General features: G+C 46.1%; 1 protein-coding gene and 1 pseudogene across 2 annotated transcripts in view; one reads left to right on the top strand and one right to left on the bottom strand.

Moving 5' to 3' along the window:
• uts2r (urotensin 2 receptor) overlaps positions 1–4,411 on the top strand; it is a gene marked incomplete at its 5' end in the record, with an annotated part of 52,096 nt that extends 47,685 nt beyond the window's left edge. Inside the window, one exon of the mRNA XM_083635247.1 lies at positions 4,299–4,411. The remainder of the gene's footprint in view (positions 1–4,298) is intronic.
• On the bottom strand, positions 723–27,017 carry LOC310775574 (RISC-loading complex subunit tarbp2 pseudogene; annotated as a pseudogene). Its single transcript has 2 exons — positions 26,448–27,017; positions 723–791 (listed from the first exon to the last, which is right to left on the bottom strand). The product of its transcript is annotated as an RISC-loading complex subunit tarbp2 pseudogene (transcript).
• Between the last annotated feature and the right edge of the window lie 965 nt (positions 27,018–27,982).

Here is a 27,982-nt window from a genome sequence, read left to right as displayed (position 1 = left end):
TATCGTATCGGCCGATATGGTGCGCCGATATTGCCGTTTTTTTTTTTTTTTAATTATAGACAACATGTTGTGTATATTTGACATTTTTTCTTAACTATTTGTTCTATTGTGTTTTTGTATTTCTAGTTATTTATAACTATTAAATTCCCAGTTAAGTTTACTGTTTCATTGCATTGAGTTTATTAATAAGCTGTAAAATATCCTGCCTACATTACACATTTCAATTAATGTCAACTCATATCTTTGTCAAGTGTTTGATATTTGAGGGTTGCTGATGTGGTGCCTCCTCTGGTCGTTAAGGGCGCCTGTTCGGAGGGAGGGGAACTCGTTGGAATAGCATGATCCTCCCACGTGCTATGTCCTACCGGTGAAGCTTCCCCTGTCAGGTGAAAAGAAGCGGCTCGCTAACTGCCCATGTGGAAGCATGGAGCCAGTTTTCGGCTCTCCCCAGATCGGCAGAGGGTGGAGCAGCAACCAGGATAAATAAATAAAAAATTTGCACTAATGGGGGGTAAAAAATTTATAAAAAAAAGAAAAAAAGAAAAAAAAGAATATCGGACGATATTATCGGTATCGGAATTTTTTTACTCCCTAATATCGGTATCGGCATTGGCCTCAAAAATCCAGTATCGGTCGGGCTGTAGTGAGAACCACAGCAGATCCACCTCCACTCTGCTGAGTCCACATCTGACTCACGACGTCAGGGTGCTTTTTCCACTCGTCTAACAGGGGCCCACACCTTGACATGAGGTTGGCACGTTCTTGACATGAGGTTGGCACGTTCTCCAGGCCTGAAATGTGGAGAGCCTTGAGAGTGTTACGTTTCACTGTTAGCCCAAAGACACACGTTCTCTGCTGCTTTCAACAGATGTGCGGCCCATACTCCGCTCTGTCTGACCTGGATTCCCCAGCTGAATACATTCCAAATGCCTCTTTAGTGTAAGCGTGTGGAATCAATGGATTTGAGAGGGCTGAGAGATGCAGTGTCATATCTCCACTTTTCTTGGGCAGAATGAAATATCCGAAATAAAGACCTCTGTCATTGCCTCTTTCCTGAATTCTCTGTTCTCTGCTGTCTTGTGTCATTGACAACTCTGTCACCCTGTTGAATGGAGGTGGAACACCATGAAACTGGAGTGCACAGCCCAGTCGAAGCATCCATCCATCTGTCAAAACCAGTGGGCACGCGGTACGAGGTTTTCCCACGAGGACCAGGAGGTAACCCTGAAAGCTGTAATTCCTCGAATGGCCACTTGAGGCAGGGCTCAGAAGTCCCGTCGTTCCCGCGTTATTACGGAACCCACCGCGGTTTTGGGCAGACCACGCGCTGTGCCCGCCTACGCAGCAGTCAAGCGTCGGGATTGGCCCCTCCTGCTAGTTAGCTTAGCACAATGAATGGTAGTTGATTCCAGGGGCGGCTCCAGGATTTCAGTTTTGGGTGGGCTCAACAAATGTAGGCTGGGCCCATCTTGGCGGCACCCGAAGGGTGCCGCCAAGATGGGCGGCACCCGAAAAAAAATGTTGAGGTCTTTTTTTTTACATTTTTAGCGATATTTAGAGGAATATCTCATTTAAATTAATGATTTGAGGGCTTTTTTTGACCTTTTTTAGCTACACTGTACATTACAACAACAACTGAAGCGCCAAATTTAACTCCCGTCAGTACTTGAAGTCTAATATAACAGTTTTATTTTTCTTTTATTGTTAGAAAGAGTCAGGAAACGTTTTTGTGTGTTTATTTTGTATTCAAATGTTCGTTTTAAAAATGAATTCATTAAAAAAACATATATATATATTTAAAAAAAAAAAAAAAAAAAATCTGATTGGGCCTGGGGAAAAAGTGGGTGGGCCTAGGCCCGCCAGGCCCAATACTGGAGCCGCGCCTGGTTGATTGGTAGAGCAGCCTACCCCCATTCAGTCACCAGAAATACACATTTCCAACAGCACCAAAATGCTCATATGTACATGTTGTGACTCGTGTAATCACCACGCTATGAAATCATGAAAAATTACGAGACACTGTAATTTTTTGAAGCAACCATTTAGATCATGAGAAACAGTACATTCAATCAGGTGTGTCCAAACTTCATGCATGACTTGGAGCATAAGTCAGCCTATGGGGGGGCTGAATTTGAAAGGCACAGTAACAGACTAATTGGGGCAGTATGGCCTCCGCTCTATGCCGCCTGCTCTCAACAGCGTGCGCATGCCACTTGAGTGAAGGACTGATGTCAGGCAGGCTGAGGAGAGCCAGTCTCCCCCTGCAGAAGAGCAGAGGTGTCTGGTAGATGATCTACAACACGATCGACAGTCGATACAAAGGACCGGGTAGTTGATGTGAAGAGTTGGAAGTGTCTTGTAGATCAAAGGGCCGGGTAGTGGAGGGCCCAACGGTTAGAGAAGCGAGCTTGTGACCGGAAGGTCGTCGGTTCAATCCCCGGGACCGGCAGGATAAATCTGGGTGGGGAAAGTGAAAAGGCAGCGCTTGCCCCCTCCCTCATTACCACCAAGGCAGACGCATGCTCCAAGCATTGCTGGTGGGGATCAATAGACCCTTCTCACGGGGGCCATTTTGTGTCGAAAAGGCAGAATAAACACAGGTGCAAGCAAAACACTAATGAGGGTTTCCAATTCCAACTTCCATGATTGGAATTTGGAAACCCTCATTAGTGTTTTGCTTGCACCTGTGTTTATTCTGCCTTTTCGACACAAAATGGCCCCCGTGAAAAGGGTCTATCTAACAGTCCGGTGCAGTGTAGTCATCTTCAGGCACTGGAAAAAAGGTGAATGCTAAGCCTGATTGGCTGAGCATTTATATGCATTTATTTGATCAGTGCACTGAGGCAACCAGATGTCCAGCAAATAGAGTCAATATAGACTATACAACAAATAGCCTCAATAGGAACCTTGTCTTTTTAATCTAGACTGAAGTCCCTGGCTGTTAACAGCCGATAGGAATCCCTTGTTTATAGTGCTTGGAACCTACCCAGTGACCTCCGGCTCAGGCTGTGATGCAGAAACGCTCTGCCTTCAAAGTGAACTGTGAAATCATCATTAACACCTGGCAACGTACCCAAAACACCTTCTGTGCTGCTACAAGAGGTGTCTCCAGATCAGGACCACCTTTTGCCATGATGACACACACACACACACACACACACACACACACACACACACACACACACACACACACACACACACACACACACACACACACACACACACACACACACACACACACACACACACACACACACACACACACACACGGTGAAAACAATACCAACCTGTCGTGGCCAGTAATTAACAGATAACCCATGTAAAGGTGTGATTGGGGTGAGCAAAAATTAGCATATTTCGAAATAATTTTTTGTACAACTCAGTAAAAAGTCCATCTTGAAAAGGCCTGATGCCTCGGAAGCAATTATGTATCATATATGAGCAGAAACTGTGTTTTGTATAAAAATGTCACCTGAGGGACAAGTGTGATGAAAAGGATGCAAGAAAGCTTTGCTTCTTGTACCTCTGGTTGTTACAATTCAGTGATTTACCGACAATCTGATCCTGTTCTAATCTGATCCTGTCTGATCTAATCCTAGCGATCCTGTTAACTATGCTCTTTCATCATGCTATAATGAGTACTTCGAAATGGAACTCTGTGCGTGTATGTGCGTGTGTGTACTGTGTGTGTGTGTGTGTGTGTGTGTGTGCAGTGGCGGACTGCATAATCGGGCACGTCGGGCAAATGCCCGGTGGCCTGGCCTGGCCTGGCCTGGCCTGGCCTGCAAAAAAAAAAAAAAAAAAAAAAAAAAAAATTGCAGGCCAGGCCATGCCACTCACTGAACAGCAGGCCAGGCGCCGCCTACTGGTTTACTAGTGGTTTTATTACTTATTCAGGTTTAAAGTGGGTGCATCTCATTGTAAAATTGGACTTGGCCCAAATTGGGCTTCAAACGGCCCAAATTGGGCTTCAAACGGCCCAAATCGGGCTTCAAACAGCCCAAATCTGGCTTTAAACGACCCAAACGGCCCTTCGGACGCCGGCACGCGCGTCGGCCCGTATCGGCCTGGCCTGCTTGGTATCTAATGCCCGGCCTGAATTATGATCCCAGTCCGCCCCTGTGTGTGTGTGTGTGTGTGTGTGTGTACTGTGTGTGTACTGTGTGTGTGTGTGTGTGTACTGTGTGTGTGTGTGTGTGTGTGTGCGTACTGTGTGTGTGTGTCCGTGTGCACGCGCATTTAGAGGGTTTACAACTGGAGTAATAATAGCCATGTTCTGTCCTGTGTTTCATTGATAGATATGAAGGAGTGGTGCAGAAAGAATGGAAAGGACAAAACTAAGATGGAGAGGACACATCGCAGACCCCTGAACTCATCATCATCACCGATATCGGGGACGAGGACAAAGAGGATAGAAGCTTTTCTGTCTTTGCAGGACTTCACTATAGCAAACACAGTGGGGACCTTGAAGGAGCACCAGAATAAGACAGAGGTTCTCAACCTTTTTCATGTCAAGGACCCTAGTTGAATCCACATTAGGGCCATGGACCCCTACTTGATGACATTGTGTATCTTGGACCCAAATCTGAGAATATCTTATTGCTATAGATATGTATTTGTCCAGAACTCCATGACTATCTGTGTTGTAGGTAGAGAGAACAGAGAAACTATGATCAAAATAGTAATTTTTCTACCTTCTCTAACTGTTGTAACTTCTTGTAAATGAAATAATGGTGACTTTTAATTTGCTGGGGACCCCATGAATCCTCCTCAATGACCCCTGGTGGTGGTGCCCCCTGGTGGTGGTGGTGCCGGGACCCCATTGAGAACCACTGAAATAAGGGGTTGCCTGCTGTGCTGTTTGCCATCGTGTATAAACACACTTTGTAATATTACACTTTGTCACGCCAAGAACAAGCTGTTGTATGAAGGAAAGATCGGACTGTAACACAATACAACCGATATTTTTCAATCTTTATGCTTTCTCTTATGTTTACTGCCCCCTTTTTGTCTTTCTCGCCGTGCATTTTGTGTGTGTGTGTGTGTGTGTGTGTGTGCGCGCACACATGCATGTGATCGTGATCATTCACTTGTGATTATTAGTAATTAGCAGTTATCTACACGACGACAATGGGAGACTACAGTAATGCTGCTGTTTGACGCACAACTGAGATAAGGAAAACTCACTTAAATCGCACATTTCTTCAGCTGTGGCCAATCATTGCTTTTGGAGAACATATTAGCGAGATTTAGTGCAAATGGCAAATTCATGCTTTTAAAGTATACCTGAAAATAAAAAATCATCTTGCTATATTTCTCCATCCTAAATATTGATGCTGTTGTATTTCATCGTTGTCTCTGCTGCACACTTAACATTGTTTGCAAGTATGTCAATTTGTTTGCATGTCAATACTGCTATTGAATGCTACTGTGCAATGCTGCCGATTTCCACAGTATCTCAGCGCAGCAGCCAAAAGACACGCTGACACGATGACAGTGGGGCCATGTGCTTTATCTTCTTCTGAGGCTCCTCGGCCCGCCACTGTTGTCATCCTAGGCCACTTGGATTGCACACTTGATCTCCACAAGGACAAACAGGCCTCAGTTCTGACAGGAAAGGATACAAGAGTCCGAGGAGACCTACAGATAGGAAGGAGCCAGGCCGTTACATCTCCATCCGTTTGGTTCCCGGAGCAGCAGGAGACGAGCTGAGAAGAACGCCGCTCGCTCGGCTCAGGCTGATGCATATTTAGCTATATTTAGCTTGACTCTCTTCTCGCTGGATGTTTGAGGATGGCCGCACGTCCTGCTGTGCTGCTTCTGCCTTACACAGAGAAGAAGCTTTAAGATCTTCACACCACGCTGAGAGGCCTGCTAAAATATTAATTCTCCTGCTGTGAATGCAACCTGTTTTAACCTATTTGCCATCCTCTGGTTGAGGTCTTATTCGGGTTAAGCTGTGCACATGAACCTTTGATACCTTTACAAAATGACTCTCCCTGTTGCCCGTGAATAAACCAGAATATTCATATCCAGACAGAACGGTCTGCCAGCAGAAAAGTATGAAAAGCAGCAGCCAACAGCTTTCCTGTTTGAGTGGGATAAAAGAAGCGATGATCCCAGCAGACCTCGTAAGTCGAATCAACATGAAGTCAGCCTTGCCCAAAAGTGGCGTTCCACCTTCAAAGCAATTTCTCTAGGAGGAAAATGAATGAGGTTTTCACCTAATTGTCCCGGCCACAGTCTGCACTTAATGCAGGCTCTTCAAACTTGGATGCTTTTACCTACAAATATGTGTCTCTCTGATGGCACCGCTTGTTCTGTTTTCAAGTCAAAGCAGTTATTTGACTACAAACAAGTCCATATTTGGGCAAGCTGACTTATGAGGTCTACAGTAATAGTATTTATTAGGGATGGGACAATAATGCTCATCTCACAATATGCTACACAATATTGGGTTCACAATTCAATACAACTACAATACATACAACTACTATACAACCACAATTGTGACTGTGTGCAGCTACTTGAATGTGAGCAACTGTAGCATTACCTAATTTATGTAAACACCGAACACGCACAAAGAACGATGAGACTCTCTTCTATCATCTGCAAAAAAAAGTTTATTGATCCCATTTTCCGTTCTTTAGTTATGAGCCGGAGAAGATAGGCTGTTTTGAGCAAAAAGACACTTTTCAAATTAGAAGCTGAGTTATTCCGCCTTTTGTGAAATGCAGCATTTCAAGCACATTCACTGAGTCTGAAGATAATATTTTCTGATGTAGTGACGTGGTGTAGTTGTGTGGTGCCTGCGTGCCCCACCCCCCTCTCCCCCCCTCAGCTGCAAACTCCTCCCCACACTAACACACAGCCTAACACGCACCCAGTCTATTTTCGGAGCGCTCCGTTTTTTTGCGCCGGCTCCCAGCGCGACACGGAAATGCCAAACCGGACTGCAGGGAAAGGTTTGGCCCTTCGGCGTCGGGTGCTGCCTTTCTGGCGGCTAATCGTGTGAAGAAACTATGCAGACAGACAGACAGAGGCAGAGGGGCTCAGTTGTGTGCGCGGATTGACTGCTGTTCGCAGCCAACATCAGCTGCAGTCAGAGCCATCTATATGGCTCTGGCTGCAGCATGAGCGGTTTCTCTTTGATCACGGGGGTTTTTCCTGCTGTTTTCCGGACCTTTCTGTAATCTGGAGAGCACTGTCGCCACCTAATGGGTCGGTAAAATAGGTTATACACATTCAACATGCCCCAAAACTTTACAGGAGATATATTAGGCTTTGATCCACGTCCCACCGTCAAAAAACGCAATTGACGAACATACTCGTCCTTGGCACTCTACGTTACTAAACCAATTGACGAACATACTCGTCCTTGGCACTCAATGAGTTAAGCATCTCATTTATGATTACTACAGCACAGCAGAATAAAATGGAGCTAATATCACAATTCGTTTCACTGCCCCGCGATACGTATTGTATCGCAATGTATTGAATTTCAATGTCCCAATTGCTAGTGATAGTTAGAGCTGCAACGATTAATCGATTAGTCGATCGACAGAAAATTAATCGACAACTATTTTGATAATCGATTAATCGTTATGAGTACAATTTTAAGAGAAAAGGACAAAATTCTTCAAAATGTTCTGTTTTTTTTTACTCCTGTATGACAGTAAACTGATATTATCTTTGAGTTGAGGACAAAACAAGACATTTGAGGGCGTCATCTTGGGCTTTGGGAAACACGGATCGTTATTTGCTACCATTTTCTGACATTTTGTAGACCAAACAACTTAATCGATGAATCGAGAAAATTATCAACAGATTAATCGATTATGAAAATAATCATTAGTTGCAGCCATATAGTGATAGTAAGTACTACTCTCTCTTTTTTGTCGACTCCATAATGCTGTGTGCAAGTGGCATCTGAGTTTGAACCGTGAAAAGCAAAAGTGAAGCAAGAGGAGCTTTCCATGATGTTTCCACAGTAATCTGTTTAATTATGGGAGTAAACAAGGATTAAGAACTAATGTCTCCATGCATGTTAATGTAGCCACTCAGGCCAGCAGCCATATTGGAAGTGATGACAACAGCAGCAGTGGTGCACTGCTTCAATCTTAACCTGCCTAATTAAGCCATGTTAGCATAAAATTAGGCTGTGTACAGTACACACACACACACGCGCACGCGCACACACACACACACACACACACACACACACACACACAACACACACACACACACACACACACACACAAACAAGGGGGGTGTGTCTGCCCTTGGCTGATGTTATATACTGTATCTCTAATTCTAGTTCTCCCTGCGGTGTGGGATAATAACACCTGAGGGGTACAGCGCAAAACTGATTCTGTTATTCCATTAAGATGATTCATGTAAATGACATGCACTCCTATTAAAAAATTAAAATCTGTTTGACCTCTCCGAGTTGCCGTCTGTGTCCTTGCTTGTGTAGGATTTAATCTTGGTAATTAATCACAGTAGTTAACTGTAATTCCTATTTAATGATTCTGCCAGGGAGGGAGGGAGGAAAAGTCCCCAAACCTCCCATGATGCAACGCAACAGAAGCTCTCCTCTGATGCATCCTTCATGATCATGTCTCCTGCTGAGATGTGTCGAGCTCTGACTGGACGCATGGAAGAACATCCCAGATCAGCTGAGAGAAAAACACAAAATCAATCAATCAGAGAGAGAGAGATCGATCCATTTCCACTAGTCTGACTGCCTGGGAGCAGGCTGCTGATATAAGCTCTGCCATTGGCCGGAGCAGGCTGCTGGTATAAGCTCTGCCATTGGCCGGAGCAGGCTGCTGGTATACGCTCTGCCATTGGCCGACTATTTCATTCGGCAAGCAGAAGACAGTCCCTTTCCACTCCCTGCTGCGACCATTTATGGTTTTCCTTTCCGCTCCCTGCGTGTCGAATCTGCCTCAAATGCCTCCGCCGCAGTGAAACAACAACAATGCTAGCTCGTTGCTACACGCTGAAAACGGCAAGTTTTGATGAAGATTTGGGTTGTGCAATAAAGCAGGCCTGCTTGGTAGGCTACTTTAGGTGGATGGTTGTAAAGGTAACAGAGCCTTTTTCCCGCCAGCTAGTGAGAGTAGCAGCAGCCAGACTCTCCTGCACGGATACACCGCGAACAGGGAAAGTCTGGCGAGCGAGACTATAGTGCCACCCACTGGCAACACAAAAAGCAGTTTATCTCGAGAACCGTTCATCCGATCGACTTCAAACTTGGGGAGTGCGTGGCCGGGAACCAGACAGCCTGCGGTGCTTAATTTCGGACACGTGCACGTACGGTGAGCGATGAGTTTCTAGTCTTTGTTAGCCGGGACAGCAGTTAATTTCAAGATGGGTTTAACAATGTAAAGTTTGTAGTTTAAAAACAGCAACAATGCAAAAAGGTTATATAGACGGTTTTAACTTGACAACAAAAACATTCTAAATTGAACCCCCGCTCACTTCCTGTCTCAGTCTTTGCTATGGACATAAAAGAAAAAAAAACATTCAAGTGCAGGACTGACCATTCTGTGAAAACCGTCTATACAGCTGAGCAGCGAAAATAAAAGTAACTATGTCGAGTGAATATTTCTGCAGTTTGCCGAATGCTGAGAAAAAGGAAGTGCTGTGGGGTTGCACTCTGGTGAAAACCGTCTATAGGCTATGTGAAAAAATATAATTACATGTATTGCAAAATGATTGAATGAAATGTAAATTAGAAGTGGACAGTGGTAAATAGGCTAGAATTAAAAAATAAATAACAATATATATGTGTCTGTATATATATATACTGTATATATATATATATATATATATACAGTATATATATATATATATACAGTATATATATATATATAGAGAGAGAGAGAGTTTGCGATTTAAAATGCCTTATAAGTGCAAAAACCATCAGTCCTAATAGACTGTTGTATGTCTGAACTCACAGACTATTGGAAGGCATTAATTAGCTACATGGAATTAGCATGAATTTCTTCTGGATGTAGAGTATGATGAAGTGCGAAGCAGAGCTCTGCTATATACAGTGAACACTAAGAGAGCAGAGAAGTCTACACCATGAATATACAGTAGAAGGCCTATTCTGCACAACTGCAGCTTCTTCCTGCTCGTTATGAAAGCATTAGTAACACAGCCCTTAATAGCTGCTCTATAGTCGCTCAACTTTACGGGACAAAGTGCTGAGTGCTCCAAAGCACTGTGTTAATTGGTGTCCCAGGGGAGCCGCTACTGATCAGCACTTTAGGAGCGTGCATGTGACTCTGCAGGAGCGTGCATGTGCAACACATTCTCACTCCGAGCACGTAGCATATTGACGCTTTGTCCCGTCCCTTGTGCGTCACTTGTTACTAACATGGTACCCTTGAGCGACACATGAAACGACTTGGGCTTTCCGACTAAACTCAATGCAAACCCATGGAAGTCATCTTTGACGCTTATGGCAACTGCTCCCCCATTAGCCTAACTGCTCCCCCATTAGTCAACTGCTCCCCCATTAAGGTCTGGAGGGAGGTTAGGTTTAGGCGTGGGGGGTGGGAGAAGTTAGGTTTAGGGTTAGGGTCTGGGGGAGGTTAGGTTTAGGCATGGGGGGTGGGAGAGGTTAGGGTTAGGGTTAGGGTCTGGGGGAGGTTAGGTTTAGGCATGGGGGGTGGGAGAGGTTAGGTTTAGGGTTAGGGTCTGGGAGAGGTTAGCTCCGGAGCAGTTGACTAATGGGGGAGCAGTTAGGCTAATAGGGGAGCAGTTGCCATAAGCGTCAAAGATGACTTCCATGGGTTTGCATTGAGTTTAGTCGGAAAGCCCAAGTCGTTTCATGTGTCGCTCAAGGGTACCATGTTAGTAACAAGCGACGCACAAGGGACGGGACAAAGCGTCAATATGCTATGTGCTCGGAGTGAGAACGGGTTGGCATGTGACTCTGCAGGCCTTTCACAGGCAAGAGCCTACAAACATTAGGAACTTCTGGTGAATCCCTGTGCAATTTACATTCAAATGAAGGGTCGACCCACCCGGGCAAACTGAATTAAGCGCCTCCAGATCTATTATATTATGTCAATGGTACTAGTAGGGATGCAGCGGTATGAGTTTTTGACGGTATGATAACCTTGGACAAAAATACCACGGTTTCACGGTATCGCGGACCATTTGTGTATTTACAATAGCCGAAATATTGCCATACAGCCGACATCGTCTTTATAGATGGGGGAAAGTTCAGGGGGGGTCCTTGCGTTCTCCTGCTTCAGCCATTATCACACACACATGGTTGTGAATACATTCAGGGAGAGCTCCTCTCTACTGTGCTCTAGTCTAAGTAGGCATGCGAGGGGCCGCCCGCGTAAGCTGCACTCTACAAGCGACCTGGGCACTTTGTTTTGGGGAAACAGCTGATACCGTGGGGAAGGTATGACGGCAAATCTTAGTGTTTTGATACTGTGACTTTTTCAAACAGCGGTATACCTTCAAACGTATACTGTACCCCTGCATCCATAACGCATGCACAGTCAGACTAACGTTAGGTTACAGGCAATGTACACCAGATACGGCTGCGTTGCGGATCCAGCAAAACTGACGGACTCACCAGCAAAAAAAAAAAAACTAAAACTAAAACTATGGTAATCTATTAAGTGACTGAACATTCAACATTCACTAACCACTAGTCATAGCCATGGATGCGTGCACCACATACTGTACATGCAGACCTCTGGGGAATGTGTGCTTAAACTTGGGAAATTTGGGATGTGTGCTTAAATTTGGGAAAATGAAATTATCTGTCTAATGCCAGGATCAGACTACACGATATTTTTTGTCGTTCACGATGTCACCATGTCAGACGAGGCCATCATACTGCCATAAATTCGTGACATGTCTTGGTCGGGAGACTGGCCACACTACAAGTGTATTCTCGCTTAACACCGACAGAGCATCGTATGCCACCGTCATCACGTCGTCTGCTGTCGTCAGCGAGTTCACAGGTCGTCGGGGTGGCGGACCTGTGAACGAAATCTCCCAGCATGCATTGAGGCCACTACATTGACAAGAAATAGCAACCAAATCAGCCTAAATAGGCTAAAGTGGTAGATAGAAATAATGTTTATGTTAGCACAACATGCAATTGTAAAACATTTCAATATTGGGCAAAATAAAACATTGAAATCCAAACACAACCATATGTGAAACATGTATGTAATCCAGGTGCTATATATATCCCTTGCAGAATTAACGTTATTTGGATGAGTGACAGGCTCTGCTGTGATGCACTGTGATGTCCGCTCCAGCCTCCAACTTACTTCATGTGCACGCCCACTATTTTCTTGCCAGCTGCTGCGAGACGAGAAGGAGGAGAAACGAACGTGCAGCCGACTCTGCTGAGCTCATGTTATTTGTAGTGAGCAATGCCCATTGGCCAGGCGTTTAAACGCAAATTAAAACACCCTGGCCTTTTTATCTCTTTTATTCTTTTGAGCGGAGCGGAGCGGTGAGTGCGAGCGGGTGAAATCTGTATCGAGCGGGGAGCGGTCTCCTCAGGACCTGATACCTGTCTTCCGGGGTGTCACACTAGGCGAAACCATGTCCAAAAGACTGACATGCCAGTCTTTTCGTCAGGGCGTCGTGAGGCGTCCTAGACGTCCCGACTGGTCCCGATGCTGGTCTTTGATTATGTCACACTACAAGAGGTGAAGACGGCCGATCGTCGTCCCCGACGGTCATATTCGGGCCCGACGCTGAAAATCTGTCGCGTACGACCAAATCGGTCTAAAATCGGGCTGAATTCGTGTAGTCTGAACCAGGCATAAGCCAATGCTCAAGACCAATGTGCAGCACAGATTTATTGACCAACCCGTTGGGGAGATAAACAGATACAGACAGATAGACGACTTACACACACTGGCAAACCCGGGGACGTGGATTCAAGATTCACAATAAAATAGGAAAAATTAGAAGTTTTCAGGTGAAAGGGGAAGGGGTCAAAGGTTAACTGAAGATTCCTCCTGTACGGTGCCTCTGGCTTTTAGTCTTCCTTCAGAGAGTTCTAACGAAGACTAAGAAAGCTGATCATATCACTCCAGTTCTTAAGTCCTTACACTGGTTGCCAGTGTGTCAGAGAATAGATTTTAAAATACTGTTATTAGTCTATAAATCACTTAACGGCCTAGGCCCAAAATACATAGCTGAATTGCTCCCACGCTACGAACCGTCTAGAACTCTTAGGTCAACAGGGTCCAGTTTATTAACTGTCCCTAGGATCAAATCAAATCACGGGAAGGCTGCATTTACCCACTATGCTTCTGCTAGCTGGAACAAATTGCCTGAAGACCTCAGATCTGCCCCAACCTTACTTACTTTTAAAAATAGACTAAAGACTTTTATGTTTACCATCGCTTTTAACTGCTGACAGCTACTATGCAAACCCAATGAGTCCTCTATAAGTTTGAGCTCTTTCTGCAACTGCTGCGCCTGTTGCTTATTGCACTTTTTATACTCTTTTTTTAAAGTTTTGTTGTGATGCTTTTAAATCTTTTATTTTCCTGTCAACCATTTTATTTGCTTAATGAAGTTGCTTAATGCACTTTTTATACTCTTTTTTTTGTGATGCTTTTAAATGTCCATTTTACTCTCTTCTTTTCTTTTCTTTTCCTGTCAACCATTTTATGTGAAGCACTTTGAATTGCCTCTGTGTATGAAATGTGCTATACAAATAAACTTGACTTGACTTGACTTGACTTGACTTGACTTGAATAAAGGGCGCTCTCACTGGCCCGCGGGCAGAGCAGAGAGAGAACCGTGGCAGACCCTTTCTGATCACCTTTGTGATCAATACTCAATACTAGGGATGTCACAATATATCGTCCCACGATATATCGCGATATCAAAACGTGACGATATGTATCGTTGAGATGAAATCTCATATCGCGAGAAAAAGAAGCTGAACGTGGTGGCACTGATCTGCATCTGATTGCATGCTCACTCTCCTCTTCATTGCTTTGTTTGAACAGACGAGGGACGTTACAGACACGGAGGATGAAAATGGTGAAATTACTCAAATTAGCGTGGAGGATGCCTCCTCAACTTACAAATCGATCGCAAAGAAATATTGTTAAAATATCGTATCGTATCGTTATCGTGAACCCAATATCGTGTATCGTATCGTATCGTGAACTGAGTGCATCGTGACACCCCTACTCAATACGCATGTGATTGCTTGGCCAACTGGCTGCTGCGATAAATGTGGCACAGACACAGAGTTCCCTTCATTCTATAATAGGATAGGATTTGGCTGGTGGATGAAAAAGTTAATTTTGGACCCTGGATCAAGTAGCCTATTGACAATAGTCAATAGTATTGGCGGCGCCGAGGCGGTGGGGAAGGGGGGTTGGGGGGGGGGGGGGGGGAGGGGGACAAATCTAATGCAGTTTAGGCCCCCAAAAAGGTGTGGGCCGGCGCACACACAATCACCTGCACTCACTTCTACACTCAGCTGTGAGCGTGAATGTGAAGCAGGATGTTGCTGGACAAAAGTGCCGAGCTCAGTCGACTTCTTTATAAATCAAATAAAAAATGAAAATTCCTTCAGAGATAGTAGGCTCTCAAATTGGACAGGACCCAAAATTATGGATATTGCGGGACATGAGCTCTGCTGAAGTGAACCAGTACAAGAAATACTTTATCCTACTTGCTAGTACTGCAGTTAAAAAATGCATACTGATCAACTGGAAATCACAAGTATCTCCATCACAGAGACACTGGATTAACGAGCTCGTGTCTTACTGTACTCCAGAGAAGATATTGTATAATGTAAGAAAGAAACCTGCAACCTTCCAGAAAATTTGGGGGCCCTTTATCGATATGCTACCGTCTCTAAGAACAGGTGACCATAGCTAATTAGCATCTCTACCTGGACCAAACCTAATTTTAGTGAATGCTAGAAAATGTTTGTATGTACGTATGTATGTATGTATGTATGTATGTATGTATGTATGTAGAGATCCATACAAGGGAGATGGGTGGGGGGAGGGATGGGGTTGGGATTTATTTGTTTATTTTGTTTGTTTTGTCTTGTTTTATTTTACGCAATGTGCGTGTGCTCAAGCAGAGATGTTTATGGATCTGTAATATTGTCAACGAATGAGCAACTGTACGAAAAATAAAATAAATCTTGAAAAAAAAAAAAAAAAAAAAATGAAAATTCCATCAATAACGTGTGAAATTCCTCTGGCAGTGAATGAGATGCACGACGCCATGCTGGCAGAGTCCATGAATGAAGTTCTCACTGAGGCCGGGGCCGCTGCATGGATACGGTTGCCTTGGCAACAAATGCACACTAATGGAAACAGGAGAGGAAGAAGCCTCTCCATCATGGCCTGTTAACACATTGAGTGCCAGCCGTTTTTTCAATGCTGTAGGTAAGTTGTGCCAGGTTTTTTTTTGAGGATTCTGGCTCATTTTACAAGAGCCGAGGATTCTTTTCTGTTAAGACTTCGTGAACACCAATCATCTAAAAAGAACTAATAGAATGTGTCTGTCTAAAAGAGTTCGTTTGTAGAGTTAGTAGTTATGTAGATATTAGCCGTTGAGTACAGCATGGTTTCAGAGATTTTCAGACAGTTTTGAGATAAATGGATTTTTAGAACCACCTCACGTGCCTGTGATTATGGGTGCCCTTGGGCAAGTCTGTATACTGTTTTGTGTGTGTGTGTGTGTGTGTGTGTGTGTGTGTGTGTGTGTGTGTGTGTCTCCAAACTCCTCCCTCCGTAGGTGTGGCTTTGCAGTGTTTTGTCACAGGCGAGTTTGATCCCAAAAAAAGAGAAGGGAATCGCAGGAGCGGGGAAGAGGAGAGGAGAGGCGAGGGGGGGGGGTTAGACACGGGAGAGAAATTCCTTCGCGATCCCCTTCTTCCAATCTTGAGGCAGCCTACTCCGCTCTGCTGCTGCTGCTGCTGCTGGCGGCTCTCGGGCAGTCTGGCTTACTGAACGGGCTCGTTCGTTTCTTGAGGTGTCGGCTGAGAGCTTTGAAGAAGCTTTTGCGATTCTGGTCTTATTTATGCGCAAAGGTACTCGAGTGTGTGTGTGCGCGCGGCGCGCGCGCGCGTGTGTGTGTGTGTGTGTGTGTGTGTGTGTGTGAAATCGAAAGAGTTTTCGCCCAGCTATTTCCTTGAAAATTAGAATGGCTTTCTCCAGCGGACCCGTGGCTGTGGCTTTCTCTCTGTCTGGAGAGAACTGTCGCCACTTAGTGGTCGGTAAAATAGATTATACACATTCTCTTCCTCCAATAGTGGTATAGAAGACGTAAAAGGGGTTGATTGATGTCCCACCGTCAAAAAAAAAAAATGTTTATGTAAGACGAGATATCTCGTCTTTGGCACTCAACGGTTGGATTATGTAAGACGAGATATCTCGTCCTTGGCACTCAACGTGTTAAATGCAGGTAATCCAAACTCAACATGTATAATAGAGAAACAGCCATCAGACCCAAAAGGAGGGATGGGAAGGAAGTCTATCAGAATACATTTTCACTGAGGTGTAACAATAAATATGAGTCTACTGGGCTTAAATGTATTCATCTGTGCTTCCAGTATACAGTAGACTTTATAAAACCAAACAGCAACCTTTAAGTGCAGATTGCCCTGCATCAGTTCCGCTACAGCTAGGCTTTAATAGCATGGACACCTGGACGAGTGTGCATGAGTAGATGTGCACACTTCATGATGTGTACTGATTATCTGCTGAGTTGAAATAGGCTGTCCAGCATCAATAAATAAGAGAGAGTACTTGTGTTAAAGCCTGAGTCAGACCTAGAGGGTAGGTTAACACTAGACCTTTTCATGACTCTCAACTGATTGATTTCGTTCGATAGCCTATCTCTCACTTTAGTGAAAGATATTATTATTTAGACTGTGTTGATTCTCCCATAGCCATTTTTTTCTCTGCCTATAGCACCGTCTCTTTGCTGGTCTTTTCTCGAAAGTGGGGTTGTATAAAATCCACTTTTTTGCAGTTAAAAGCATGAGCCGCCATCTTGTACTCACTGTTGCCACCTACGTGCAGTACACCTCGTGTATGTGGTTCTCATTGAAATTCAGACTTTTCATGTATGTGTGAATATAGGCCTCATCGCTTTGCCGGTATGGACAGCTAAGGCTTCAAACTACCTTTTCTTTCTACAGCTTAATGAGCTTATGAATGAATCCATAAAAGTGACCTGCTTGATGAAGAGCACACCTGGCTCAAAGCGTTGACAAGACACAATATTTTAAAGAGCTTCTGTTTTTAACTCAAGCCTATGCCTATAACATCATCAGTGCCTATGACATCATCAGTGATGTCATCAGATGATATGGTCAATAATGATGTCACTGATGACATCACATCAGTGAGACAAAAATGTAAACAGAATTGCCCACTTGCTCCCTTTTATATAAGGATAGTGCAGACTGCAATTGTAAAATCTGCAACAGGGCAAACAGGTAGACTCAAATAAAAATGTTGTGGTAAGATGAAAAAGAGGCCAACAAGTACCAAGTTGCAACACATTCTCAATACGCAATGTACATGTTTGCATAACAAGTTTGTGTCACAAATAGCCCTGCAACATTAACCTGAGTCAGCGCTTTAGAAAGTAATGCAGTAACTTGAAGTTACTTGGAGGCCATTTACACCTGGCGCTAACATGCGTTTTCTGTGATCAGATTGCAATCAGATTGTGTTTTATCACTTGAAATGCCAGGTGTAAACAACCCCCAAAACGCATTGAAGAAGGATTGCAATCTGATGGCCAAACCACCTCCGGAGGTGGTCAGGGATGCATTGTGAACACATTGAACACAAGTGTAAATGCAATGTGTCCTCTCAATCTGGATACAGCAACTTTATGCGGATTGAGAGGACAACCATTTCTGCCATCAGATTGCAATCAGGTTGCAGAAAATGCATGTTAACGCCAGGTGTAAATGGAATCAGGCTGAAGTGATCAAATAAAATCTGATTGCAATCTGATGGCAGAAAACGCATGTTAACAACGCCAGGTGTAAATGGCCTCGGATTAGTAACTGTAATATTACTCTTTTGGAAATTGTAACCTGTTACACTACTCGTTACTGGGGGGGAAGTAATACATAATATATTACTTTAGTAATATATTACTGCCCAACACTGCTCGTATTAAGCATAAATTGCATAAATGAACAGTCGTTTTCAAAAGGATGTTGGAAACACTCGTGTGGTTGGGGGACGGGGTTGAGCATAAAGCATGTATTGGAAACAGGTTATTCTTTAGGGCCTGCCTGGCAACAATGAAAATGCGTCACTAAGCACAGTGAGAATTGATGAATGATGATTCCTTCTTTCTTCCCAGGATGTCTTTTAGATATGATCAAATACATTGGACATGTTGAGGCAGATTGGCAGAGCTTCCGTTTCTCTGTTCCTGCTCAGTCCATCGCTGACGCAGACTGAGCAAACGTAATCGTTTAACCGTTTAACCGCCTACTCATTTATTAACCGTTTAGTATTACTAGTCGGTTAAACGCTGCATCAAGCATCTTGTTCTTCACGCCTCCGCCTCAGCTTCTTTGTAAACAGGCTGAGCAGCCAGGGACAGAATTGCTCCTCCTCCCCGCACTCGCAAAACAATTACGTCTCGACTCGAGATCAGCCATGGCAAAATGACAGAGAAGATGCAACGAGCGTTTGAGTGGGCAGAATATGTGGCCATAACTTCAGACGGGTGGACGTCCATAACCACCGAGTCATACATGACTATAACATGTCATTATCTGGACGAAGGACATCTCCGCAGCTGTGTGCTTCAGACGTGCGCCCTGGAGGAAAGACACACCGCTGAAAACTTGGCTGCCCACCTGCGCGGTGTGATGTGTGAGTGGGGACTGGATAACAAAGTCGTCGCCTGTGTGCATGATAATGCAAGTAACATGGTGCTGGCGAATGAGACCCTGCTGGACTGGGAGTCGGTACCGTGTTTTGCCCATACTCTGCAATTAGCAATAAATGACGGGTTGAAGGTGAACGCGATGGGCCGACTGATAGATTGGTGCTTGCACACGTTTGAGCCATTTCCACCACAGCACCGTGGCTACGGTGGCGCTGAACAAAAAGCAGCAGCAACTGCGTGATCCAGGAGACAAGAGTCCCCCACACAAACTCATACAACAATTGTAGCCGAGCGTTAGGCTGCGCCTATACTTTGATATTAAAAACCAATAAACGGGGCAACTCCAATCTTGAACAATCTCAGCATGAGACGCCAGCTTTATTATTCTTCCGCTTCCAGCATAACCTAGCGTCAAGCGCCCCCACAACAACAACACACACACTTCCGTTTCCTGTCTTCAACATAAGAGCCTACAGTGCATTGGCCGTCTAGAACGTAAACATAAATTATATAGCACCTTCATAAAAATAGCTTAGACAATCATGCAAGACACGCTGGAATTCCGTCCTACAACATTATTCATAATAAATGCCATGCATTGCATTGGCAAACGTATCAGAAATGTATTTCTCTTTAATTTGTTCACCTTTATTCAGTCAGTTGTTGTTACACCAATATAATTTAAATTAACAGCTTGTACTGAATGTTTGGGCTAAAATAGCTCCTAAATACACAAAACATTTGCATTTTAAACTTTTAATTTAATATGTATATTAAATTGCGAGTTTTCTTGCTTATAGACTAGTCGCAAATAAAATCTGAGACTAGTCGGACCAAGTACACACACACACACACACACACACACACGCAGTCACACACACACACACACACACACACACACACACACACACACACACACACACACACACACACACACTTACTTTTTGGTCCACACCCCCCGAGCTGCGCTCACACCTGTCAAACTGATGGAAAACAGTTTGTAAAGTTCGCACCAATCAATGTAGGTGTGAAAGTGACCTTGGGCACTTTAAAAACCATCATTAAGTGATGTGGCCTCTCTGGGAAGCAGGTCCCCCCCTGTGTGATGAGACCCCCCCCCCCCCAGGAAGGCAGGCAGAAGAAGCAGGTCCCCCCCTGCGTGATGAGACCCCCCCCCCCCCTCAGGAAGGCAGGCAGAAGAAGCAGGTCCCCCCCTGTGTGATGAGACCCCCCCCCCCCCCAGGAAGGCAGGCAGAAGAAGCAGGTCCCCCCCTGCGTGATGAGACCCCCCCCCCCCCCAGGAAGGCAGGCAGAAGAAGCAGGTCCCCCCCTGCGTGATGAGACCCCCCCCCCCCCAGGAAGGCAGGCAGAAGAAGCAGGTCCCCCCCTGCGTGATGAGACCCCCCCCCCCCCCAGGAAGGCAGGCAGAAGAAGCAGGTCCCCCCCTGCGTGATGAGACCCCCCCCCCCAGGAAGGCAGGCAGAAGAAGCAGGTCCCCCCCTGCATGATGAGACCCCCCCCCCAGGAAGGCAGGCAGAAGAAGCAGGTCCCCCCCTGCGTGATGAGACCCCCCCCCCCCAGGAAGGCAGGCAGAAGAAGCAGGTCCCCCCCTGCGTGATGAGACCCCCCCCCCCCCCAGGAAGGCAGGCAGAAGAAGCAGGTCCCCCCCTGCGTGATGAGACCCCCCCCCCCAGGAAGGCAGGCAGAAGAAGCAGGTCCCCCCCTGCGTGATGAGACCCCCCCCCCCAGGAAGGCAGGCAGAAGAAGCAGGTCCCCCCCTGCGTGATGAGACCCCCCCCCCCAGGAAGGCAGGCAGAAGAAGCAGGTCCCCCCCTGCATGATGAGACCCCCCCCCCCCAGGAAGGCAGGCAGAAGAAGCAGGTCCCCCCCTGCATGATGAGACCCCCCCCCCAGGAAGGCAGGCAGAAGAAGCAGGTCCCCCCCTGCGTGATGAGACCCCCCCCCCAGGAAGGCAGGCAGAAGAAGCAGGTCCCCCCCTGCATGATGAGACCCCCCCCCCAGGAAGGCAGGCAGAAGAAGCAGGTCCCCCCCTGCGTGATGAGACCCCCCCCCAGGAAGGCAGGCAGAAGAAGCAGGTTAGGGCTGCACGATATATCGTTTACACATCGTCATCGCGATGTGCGCATGCGCAATAGTCACATCGCAGGGCGTGCGATGTTAAAAGTAAATTAACTCGTCATTTTGCTTGATAAACTCTCACTTTAGGGGTAGCCTACTGAGTGAAATGCAGTCTCTCTCAAAGGTGAGAGATGCCCTACTACTGTACTCACTCATTTAGTGCTTAGCTTCAACACAACAAAATGGACAGAGAGCTAAATTGAATTATTTTTGCTTATGTTGCGTTGCTGACAGTAGCCCGTCGGATGTAAACGATGTGATTGCGTAGGCGGATGTGTCCACAGGTTGCAGCGCACTAGCAGGCTGGTTGCTGTAACTCAAACATGTCTGTGGAGTGGAGATATTTACTCTTGAAACACCAACAAGCAAGACAGCAACATAATATAATGACAAGAAGGCTAAAGTGATTATTACTGAGAAGTTGTCCGTGTATCACCGCAGCTCTCTCCCCCTCAGGCTCTGATGATGCCAGGTACACATCGGGAGCGTTTTTTTCGTGCGATTAATTCGCACGTCAATAATATTTTCCGAACCTATATCAGTCAATGCAACCGTGCATACCAACGGCGAAGTTTCGCCGAGCGTTATTGCGGTGTTTATTTTTTCGAACCACGGTCGATTTTTCAGTAGTTCGCTTCCGACGTGTGCACATCTGTGGCTGTGATTGACAGGTGGGTCAAAACTCGCATCGCAATTTCGTGCCGTATATTCGCTCTTGATGTGTAAGGACCTGGGTTGAGTTAATCATACATAGCGACTCATTTACACAAAACATTTCAGTGAAAATAAAAAGACAAGAGACATATCTTGGCAATTAAATGTATATTTATTACTTTTCACGAATGAATTGTTTGTCACCAGTGCTGCTACATGTGAATCGTCATCTCTGTCTGTACTGCGGTGCGCTCCAAAACCGGAACTCCAGAGATGCGGAGTGTACCACTTGGTAGTTTCTGGAGGGGGTTTCCGGGGGGTCAGACCAAGTGTGTAAAGTGGCAGGGGTGTTTCATTGTTGATTTATTGAAACGGTAGATTCTGGCACTCAATATTAGGGGTGGGCAATATATCAATTGTATATCAATATTGTGATATGAGACTATATGGTCTTAGATGTTGGATATGGTAAAATATGGTGATGATACGGCATACATGTTGTCTTTCCCTGGCTTTAAAAGCTGCAGTACACTAAGTGAAATGTAGGCTAGTGACATTTTTAAAGTAGAATGTCATAACTCACTCACTTTTTCATATGTAAGTCATGGAAATCCATTGGTCAAAATGTGTATGAACCCTGATAGATGGTGCTCTGAGGCCTACCAGTAGGCCACAGCCCAGTGGTTGAGAAACATTGAAATACATAATTTCCCCTCCAATATCAGATGGACTCCTCTACAAAATCACCCAAATCAATCTAGAAGTATTATTTTCTTTAAAATAGAGCTATTTTGGTAATCTGGTGAAAATCTCTATTTTTTCATATCGCAATATATATCGCAGGGGTGGGGAATATCGCAATGTCAGTTTTTTCCAATATCGTGCAGCCCTAAAGCAGGTCCCCCCCTGCATGATGAGACCCCCCCCCCAGGAAGGCAGGCAGAAGAAGCAGGTCCCCCCCTGCATGATGAGACCCCCCCAGGAAGGCTCAGCAGGCAGAAGAAGCTTTCATGAAGCTCGACGAGTTTCATGAGTTGCTCAAATTGCCAGGTGCCATTTAGCTGTGGGCTCGCCTGAGGACATGTCTAATTACTGCTCTGCTGCTACACGAGCAGGCCAGGCACGCTGCGAGCTACTGGAATACATCAGACCCACAGGAGTGTCCGGGTGTGAGGTGTAGTGTTGTGACGTTCGCGAACGACCCGAATCTATTGAACGGCTCTTTGCTATGAAACGAAGGGAACCGAGTCCTACTTGAGAGCCGTTCGTTTTAATGTTGTGCCCAAATTTCACTGCCTGCCGCTCCCCAGCACACACACAGGTTAGACCTCCCTCCCTCCCTCTGCTAGTCCGCTGAGCAGGGAGCATGGGGCGGGGAGGATAGGTCGGGTGCACTCGTTAGCATGCTGTAGCTGGCCTGGGTGGGCGGACTCAGCTTAATATCAAAACCGGAGTGCATCTGCCGACTTTCTGGGTAGCGAAGTGTTGCATGAATTGCATCAAGGACAGCCAACTTTCAGCTTAGTAAGTAAATTCACTGACTAAATAAGCAGATGATATGGTGTCACCTTGTGTAATGTTTACAATGCAGTTTATTGACATTAGGTCTGGAAATACTGTATGAGTAATTTAATGCTGCTGCAGTCCACTGATGCAAAATGAAATAGTGGTGGGTCTAATCAAATCTGATCCAAATCATACCATATCATTATATTAGTGATTTCTCAGAGAAACAGTAGTGCGCGCACCATTAAAAAAAAAAGGAACGAGGAGCCGCTATTTTGAACGGCTCTCAGAAAGGAACGGAGCCATAAGATCTGGCTCCCTTCAAAGAGCCGTAATTCCCATCACTAGTGAGGTGATGCCAGGTGGAGCCTTTGAGCTATTGGTGCGGGTCGGACTATTGTCAGGTGCTCTGAAAGCAAGTGTGTGTGTGTGTGTGTGTGTGTGTGTGTGTGTGCGTGCGTGCATGCATGCGTCCGTCCGTCCGTCTGTTTTAGTGCATGTACAGCACATTTTCCCCGTGCTAATAGGTCCTCCTATAAACTCCTATAAACAGCGGCTGTTTGATTTGAACACATTCAGAGTTTATTAGTAACACTCTATAAAGTTGTCCGTTCCCCACTTCATCACACAAATCAATCGCACAAATGTATAAATTCCAAGAGGATTTGGAATATCCAGGACATGTATTGCACATTCAGTCCCTTTCTACTGTCTGCAATACATTTATTTTTGATAGTTTCCATGCGTTACTATTTTGCGACACAGCACACAGGCGAGCAGCGCACACGTCTCCAAATCTCTCCGTGTTTAACAGAACTACCATTAACTACCATTAAGTGGGAGGATGTCACTATAAACTGAGTAGTGAGTACCATAGGCAGAGTATAAATACATAATGTATAGGAATATTATAGAAACTTATAGTGCAGGAGATAGGGGCGGGAGAAATAGTCACAGAATGCATTAAAAAATCCAGTGTCTGGAGTACATTGGACAACGCATATGTGCTAGATAGAGTTAGTTGTGCTAGACTAAACAAAACTGTCATCACAAATAAAGCATTATTGCCAGAGCCTGATACATGATATTGCGGTCACTAATGGCTCATTTCCACCACATTTTACAGCCCTGCACAGCCCGTCACCACTCGGCTCTATTTGTTTCGACCCGATGGATGTTTTGTTTCCACCGCTGCTCGTTCTGCCCCCGCCCACACCTGGTCGTCATAGCGACCGCATATCTGCCCTCCGCCCATAACCGAAGTAGGCTATAACATATAACGTTAAAATTAAATCCATACACAGAACTTTTAAACTGTTTATGAAATACTGGTGCCTCTAAATGACCTACAGTGTACATGGGCAAATGTGACATTCGGCCAGGAGAATGGATATCACTTTGTTGTTAGTCAAACTCACATGCATGCGCTGCGCGAGGGACGGGGGTTGCGCTACAGAGTGAAGCCTGTACCCCGGCGGCCTCTCACTAGGCAAGACCGCGGCTTCACCAAAGCCCCGCCTGCGGCCTAGCGCAGCCGGCGCTGCACACAACTACAGGAGCTTCCTGAGCAGCGGACTTTTTCTCTCTCAAAACAATTGAAAACCACCGCCATGTTAAAGTTGAGTAAGGAGATCGATTTTATTTCACCAGAGGCGAAGGCAGCAACACAAAAGTCTGATGGAAATAACATAACAGAAGAGAAGGTAAGCCCCACTAAACTGATATGCATTGACAGTCAGTAGAGTAAACACGATTCTGCGTCACCGTATGAACCCGGGTCCACAGCGCTGGAACCTCAACAAAGCAGGGACCAAAAGCAGCACGACTCAGCCCCGACTCAACCCGGGCTGTCCATGTTTTTGATCGGTGGAATGAGACAAAAAGGCGAGACGAGCTGGGCGGGGCCGCGTTGATACCAGGGGCCAGTTGCACCAACTGGTCTTACACTGGTCTTAAGCTAAGTTGGTCGTAACTTTACGACCTAACAGCTATGCCGGTTGCACAAAGACGGCTTAAGCCTTCTATTCACTACGCCCAGGCGTAACTCTTACGCCTGGTCAGGAGGAGGCGTAGCGCCTGCCTGTAACAGAGATCTCCATGTCTCCACGGAGACCTTTTTGAGTCCTTACCGTCATCGTCACCGTCACCGTCGTAACGTCGCCATCAAAGCATGATGTTAGATTATAACGAACTAGTTGTGTGGCTTAGCCTTCCCAAATGTTGCCGTTAATTTTTTAGAATTTAATACATAGAATTGGGAACGTTACATTCAATTTCATTCAGACTGTCTGTCTGGCTCAATCGCCGCCATTTTTCCCCCGGAGCGAGGGAGGGTGGGAGGAGGGAGGGTGTAGTGATGCACATACAGTAGTGGCTGATAGAGCGTAGTGGCACAGTGACGCTCCAAGCAGGTCGCGAGGCACATTTTTGCAACATCATCCAATCAGGGTGCATTCCCTGGCAATTCACATGGACGCGCATTGCTACGACCGGCGTACTTAAGACCAGACGTAAGCCGTGTTGGTGCAACAGGCATAAATCCACTCTAAAGACTGGTCTTAACTAAGACCGACGTAGGAGTTACAACCAGGCATAGTTAAGACCACTTGGTGCAACCGGCCCCAGAGGTGGAAATGGGCCATAAGTGAAGCATCACCTTAGTTCATGCAGTTCACGGAAGTCATAGGCTACGCCCCAGCTGTAATCAGATGACAGCCTGCTGATTGGATCAGCGTTTAACCATTCACCAATCACATCCATTCTCACAACAAGGCGGTCCTTGATTCTGTCCTACACTGATCTCTATTTCACCAATGCTGCCACACACATCGCTGCTGCTGCTGCCAAAGCTTTGCCTCCACCACCCCAGCCTCCACCTCGTTCAGACTCTTGCTTGGCTCAATGGTTAACCGTTAAACATGTATTCAATGTCTTGCTTTGGGCTCACTCTTGTTTCCCCATGGGGGATTCTCCATTGTGCTCCCTGATTAGCTTAGCATGCTGCTTGGCTAATCCAGGGAGCATCTTCTATAAGCAGCGGAGCTATCAGCGACCTGTCGCAATAAATGGTTAAATCTATGACGTATGACGAGTGTTCCTGGCTGAACTTTACATCTACTGCCCCACAGTGTTGGAAGAAGGGCTTTGTCATTTATTTATTTACCAACCCCCCAAAATGCCCTAAATCTCTTCATCATTGTCCAATCTTGTAATGGAACATAGTGGTTTACAGGCATCAGGTCTACTGGGATATCCTGGAGACATGATAGCATCTTGGCTGCTGCGTTTCTCTTGGCTAGCTTCTTGGACCTTCCACTTCCTACTTCTACAAATGTCTCAACTCTGCAGGTCATGGTGAACTCTTTGCAGTGTACTGGACCAGATTCCTGGGTGACAGCGTATTCTGGCAGATGCCAACCTTTCTGCCCCACCAACCCCTGCAGAGCTCCTACAGGGTTACACTCAGACTGCTGAGAGGTGCCTGACGTCTTCTTCACCTCCGGGCGCGGGCTGTCTTCATCAGCAGGGACTTCAACCTTGATGAAGCCCTGACCCCCCAGGCCTCCCTTGAGCGTCTTCAGAGCAGCCTCGGCTGCCTTGTGCTTGGCTGCCTTCTTGCTGGGCCCTTGGACGGTGCAGCTGATCTCTCCGATGGAGACGTGGAAGGTGAAGTTGGGAGGGTGGGCCTGTCGCTCGGCCTTCAGCAGGTTGTACACGGGGGTCTTGCCTATCCGCATTCCATACTCCTGCAGCAGACTGACGGGTGTCTTTCCGGGATGATTCTTACTGATATTGGCCATGGCTCTTCTGCCTCTGCAGCCAACCTCCCGCCACTATATATCCCAAGCCAGGAGGGAGTTATGACATCACTAATGATGTCACAATGTCTATGACATCATTAGAATATATACACCATATATACACCATATTTACACCAAGTACCACCTCCACTATATGAAAGTGAGGGGGCGGGAGCCCCGTGCCACAGATTGAGAACCCCCCGTTGAAGACCACTGCACTAGAGAGCTGCAAACCCGAGGGTACCCTCGCGGGCCCCTCGGGCCTGCCAATACGGGCCGAGGCCGGGCTTGTTTTTTCTTTCTTTTTTTATTAATATGTCCGGGCCGGGCCGGGGTCGGGCCGTTTCAATAATTAAATTAAATAATGTTGTATTACTCGCTTGATTTTACACAGCAGAGCAGAGTCAGACAAAGAGGAGGAGTGCACAGACACTCCCCCAGCCACACAGTCACACACAGACCCTCACGTGATGTTAGTCTGCCAGTCATACCAGTATGTAAAAAACAACAAAACAAGCCGTGTGTGCCGTGTCCGCCCGTGTACAGCGAACAGCTCCCGAACAGAGAGAGAGAGAGAGAGAGTCAAATAGAGAGAGAGGCTGCAGGAGCAGGACGGCCGCGCTGCAGCAGCTGAGGAGCAGAGAGAGAGGGAGAGATGTGTCATTATATGGTAATATTGGCCTCGGGCCTCGCAACGGGCTGGGGCCAATTCATTTCATGCATTTCACATGCAGACCCGGATCGGGCACGGGTCTGCATGTCACGGGCCGGGGAGGGCTCGGGCCGAGATTTCAGGCCCGCGCAGCTCTCTACACTGCACTAGGTTACTGAGGCCATTACATAGTTGACAATCCCTTCTCATGCAGTCACCCATAAGCCATGCCAAGCTGCTTCCTTTTGAGCTAACCCAAACTGGCACTTTGCTTATTTGCCATTGCCATCAGGGCTCGAGCCTGACGTTATTA

Source organism: Poromitra crassiceps (genome assembly GCF_964638095.1).
Source record: "Poromitra crassiceps genome assembly, chromosome: 4".
Taxonomy (NCBI): domain Eukaryota; kingdom Metazoa; phylum Chordata; class Actinopteri; order Beryciformes; family Melamphaidae; genus Poromitra; species Poromitra crassiceps.
This window is presented reverse-complemented; position numbering and strand designations above follow the sequence as displayed.